The following is a 4,796-nucleotide window of genomic DNA, read 5'->3' as shown; positions in this document are numbered from 1 at the left end:
GTAAAAAAGAAGGAGTTCTTACCATTTGCAACAGCATGGATGGAACTGGAGAGCATTATGCTAAGTGAAATAAGCCAGTCAGAGAAAGATAAATACCACATGATCTCACTCATTTGTGGAATATAGAGAACAACATAGACTGATGAACAGGGACAGACCCAAAGACAGAGAAACAGTGATCAGACTATCAATCCCCAGAGGGAAAGTAGGGGAGGTAGGGGGTAAGGGGAAGAGATCAACCAAAGGACTTGTATGCATGCATATAAGCCAAACCAATGGACACGGGCAACAGGCAGATGAGAGCATGAGTGGGGGGGGGTGGCGGCGGCGGGGAGGTTGGGGGTTAATGGGAAATGAAAACACATTTGTAATACCTTAACCAATAAAGAAATTAAAAAAACAAAACACCTTATTTTACAGATGAGGAAACAGAGACATAGAGATTTTTTTTTTCAAGGTCAAAAAGGAAGTTAGTGACAGTGTCAGAAAACCTAAGCTTGTCCCATCTCTGCCTTTTATAAGCTGTGGTCTTATGCAACTTAATCTCACTTAGCCTTTTTTTAAAAAATCTATAAATTAGGGATAATAGAATCATCCCCAACAATTGATGAAGATTCTTATAAGGATCAAGTGAGATAACCTATGTGAAATTGCTTTTGAAACTATAAAGTTCTATCTCTTTCAGAATGATGAAAATAAAATAATAATTATGAAAGTGCTTTTAAAAGATAAGAACTCCACATAAGTGTGAATAATTGCAAAGAACAAGATGTTCAGAATGGAGTTATTTCAAAACTCTGTAAGCCTACATATTTTAAATTGTTTCTAAATAGTGCTATTATAGAAGATGTGGCTTTTTATTTAATTTAACTTGACCCATAGGAAGTAATTGCATTGTTTCATTGAAATGAAATATTAAAATAATTTAATAATGAATTATTAAAATAATTCAGATGTAAAAATGTTTTCAATTAAATTATTTTTGAATATACTTAGTTTATTAAACCACAAATTTACATTTGTATTAGGTGAACTTTTAGGTAACATATCTGTCCTTTTATCCTATACTCAAGCTATATTATGGCAAATATAATTTTCTGGTTTCATATTGAGGCATTGCATCCTTTTTGTACCATTTCCATATGCCTGTTGCCTAAATTAAATTATCCATAATGATAGTATGCAATTATTTTAAGAATAGATGAATCAGTTTAGTACCCTACTAACCTTGAAGGGTGCAGAAGTATACAAATGACTAGCTAGAAAACTAATCATTAAAAAGTATTTATTTCAAAGAAAAGAAAGGTCTATTAAATAACTCATTATGAAAGTAAATGTAGCATTTTTAACATCTTTATTACCCATAAGAAATAAAAAAATCTGTCCTAGTCAACTCCTTGTAAAGTAAAAGTGAAATAGGTTTTTGCCCCAAGTTATAATCTGTAAAGCTTTACATAGTACATGCTGTGTTTGAAGGGGTTTTACATATCATATTATGAGAAGATCTAGCCTCTTATATTTTTAATTAATTATTTGTATTAACCTGTTTTGTATTTCCAAATACAGTTTTGGACTTACAGTAACCATGCCTGGCAAATTTCTAATCAAAGTTCAATAATGCATGTGTGGTATTTCTTGTGAACTTGAAGAGTAGTAGATCATTTCAGCTTGGCACATTAATAAAGTTTAGTAAACAAATGCAGTTTGTGCATTAAAGTTTTAGATTTCCATTAATATGCCCTCTAGAAGCCACCTCACTTTAGTACGCTTTATCCTTTTCTGTAATATAATTTGAACTTCCTTTGCAGGTAAATTTAGTTGCTGAGACATTAAATATTAATACCTCCATGTCTCAAGAGACTTAAAGATGCTATGTTGAAGTTTTGCTGCTATGAAATTTATAAAAATTTATAGCTGTAAGTAAAATTTAAAGCATTTAAGTTACATGTAGATTTGATCATAAGACAATATTTTTGGATGCTATGCAAGTTGGTTTCTTGCTGAATTTAAACATGGTTAGAAATATGTAATGATGTAGGCATCATGTGTAGACTTTTAAACACTATCAAACTCAAACTACTGTTTCTTGTAAGAAAAAAAAAAGTATTTCTTTCATGTTTGAGTGCCAGCTTGGTCTCTGATGCATAACTCTCTTTTACTAGATAGTTGTAATTATCCTTGAAAATACCACCACTATGTTTAACATAATCACAAAATTATACTAACAGGAAGGCTTAATTTTGTTCCATAATAAGCAATATTTCATGAGAACAATATAAGTGAGAAAAAGAAAAACAATTAACTCTAGAAATTTCAAATAAATTATTATGAGAAGTTAAGCAACACTGGATGAACTAAAAACTTAAATTTATTCATATTTATTATTTGTAAACAGAGCCTCCAGGGAGGCAATATAGTATAGCATAATAGTTAAATACATATTTTGGGAGGGCTGGTCATTGTTTGAGGTACTGGCTCTACCATTTGATGATTAAATATCATTGAAAAATTATTTAGCCAAAGCTGTCTCACCTATCAATTAAGAAAAGTAAGAATACATATATATTTTAAAGTGTCATGAAGATAGATATTACATTAACATTGGGCCAGGTGCAGAGCAATCACTGAAGAAATCAACCTACTATATATTAATGTGACATATCTAAAAGTATAAATTATTTGGATAATCTACCTGCTCATTGCTGGGGGCATATTCAAGGATTGAAAACACTTGTCATCTGGAGAACTGTAAATATGATGATGAAAGGACCAAAATTCCACCACCCTGAAGCTTCCTTTTTTTGGATATTGATTTTAAGCTGTTTATTAAGAAACAAAAGATTCAAAAAGAACCTTTGACCCTTCTCTCTTTCCTGCCCAAGAGTTTCAGACAGAGAAACCTGCTTCAAGAACAAAGCTTAAGATGTTGTCTTAGCCTAATTTGAATTAAGTATGATTTAAAAAGGGGGTGGGTTCTATGCAGGCACCTGTTAGCTATATACCACCTGTGTCCCATTGTTTCTAAGTCACCTACCAAAGATTTTCCTGCCCTGTGTTCTTCTCTTCCTCAATGATCTGTAAATTACCCATTCTCACATCTGAAATATAGTACCCCATCCCCACCTTTCTCTTTTATCCAAAAATATCTTATATACCCAGTGTTGCCTCACAGTCTTTGCAATTTTCATGCCTATGTGAATTCTTCATTTACATGTATTAATCTTTGATTTTTTTTCTTGTTAATATGTCTCTGTTAATGTGGTTGTTTGCCTAGTCAGAAGAATTCCAAAGATGGGAGCAAAAGTATTAATATTTGTTTTGCCCTCACAATGGCAATATAAAAGGGGGTGTATGGGAAGCCACCCACTGCTGATACTATCATGAGAGTGCAACAAGAAACGTGGAAGGTGGATGGACCTTGGGCATTAGCAGGGATGAAGCTAAGCCTTGTCTGTTGAAATAGATAGTGGTGGCTCAAAGCAATTCCCTAACCTGATAATCTTTTTACTGTTTACCAAACTTTACCTTTGATATGCCTGTATGCATTGCTAAAGGGCAAATTTGCATTCAAGTAAATAAAAAGCGGACTGGACAGAGGTCAGTGTGCTCTACACGAAAGAGATACCACATGCCCCCCACCCCTTAATAATTCATATTTCTTGTCTAGTGTTTTCATTTGTGTGTCGGCCTCTCCTTCAGATCCTGAACCCTAGCCGTGCAGGTCGCAGCATTCTGGCTCCCCCAAAGGAGACTGAAGGAGAAGATTTGCCTGAGCAAAAATGAAGTGAAAAAGGAAAAGTGGAAATTCACTGGAATGGTGGGAAGTTCACCACACACAGAGCCTGTACCAACTGCAGAGTCACCCAACCAAAACTCCTCCAAGCCCGTGTGGATTCCTGCAAGGAACATTAAACTTCAACATGGATCCAAGAGAGGAACTGACCAGACTAAGGAGGCCCTTGCAGCTGGAGCCTCACCCTGTACCTGCAGCTGCAGACAGACAACTACTCCAGCCCCAAAAAGCAGTAGCCCCAAGCAACACGATGAAGATAAGGAATGGGAGGAGAATGGGACAGATGGCAAACAGTCTGGAGATGACCTGGGGGATGGTGAAAAAGACAGTCCAGAAAGCTGAGCAAATTTGTGAGGAGACAAAAACCCCAAGAACACATGAGAATGTTTTCCTTGCCATGATGGCAGCCATCAGTTGTGCATCTGCAGATGTGGAATGAAAAGTATTAAAAGGACTTAAGCCCTACAGATGGCATACACTTTTCAAGATTTATTAAGAAAACAAAGAGGAGGTGATGCAGGAAGCCACCCACTGCCAATACTATCATGAGAGTGCACCAAGGAACGTGGAAGGTCGATGGACCTTGGGCATTAGCAGGTCTGACACTAAGCACCTTATCTGTTCAGATAGTGGTGGCTCAAGGCAATTCCCTAACCTGATAATTATTTTACTGTTTACCAAACTTTACCTTTAATATGCCTGTATGTATTGCTAAAGGGCAAATGTGTATTCAAGTAAACAAAAAGTGGACCAGCCAGAGGTCAGTGTGCTCTTCATGAAAGAGAAACCACCTGGCCCCCCACCCATTAATAATTCATATTTCTTGTCTAGTGTTTTCATTTGTGTGTCGGCCTCTCCTTCAGATTCTGAACCCTAGCTGTGCAGATCATGGCAGAGGTGAGTATTATGTTGACCTGTGGCTAGAGTACACATTCATTTTGTTCTGGCAAAGAAGACTGATGGCTTGTCTGAAACTTGAGCTATGAGCCAAGGAGGATAATCT

This window comes from Myotis brandtii, unplaced genomic scaffold (genome assembly GCF_000412655.1).
Source record: "Myotis brandtii unplaced genomic scaffold, ASM41265v1 scaffold527, whole genome shotgun sequence".
Taxonomy (NCBI): Eukaryota; Metazoa; Chordata; class Mammalia; order Chiroptera; family Vespertilionidae; genus Myotis; species Myotis brandtii.
Note: the sequence above shows the minus strand (reverse complement) of the source record.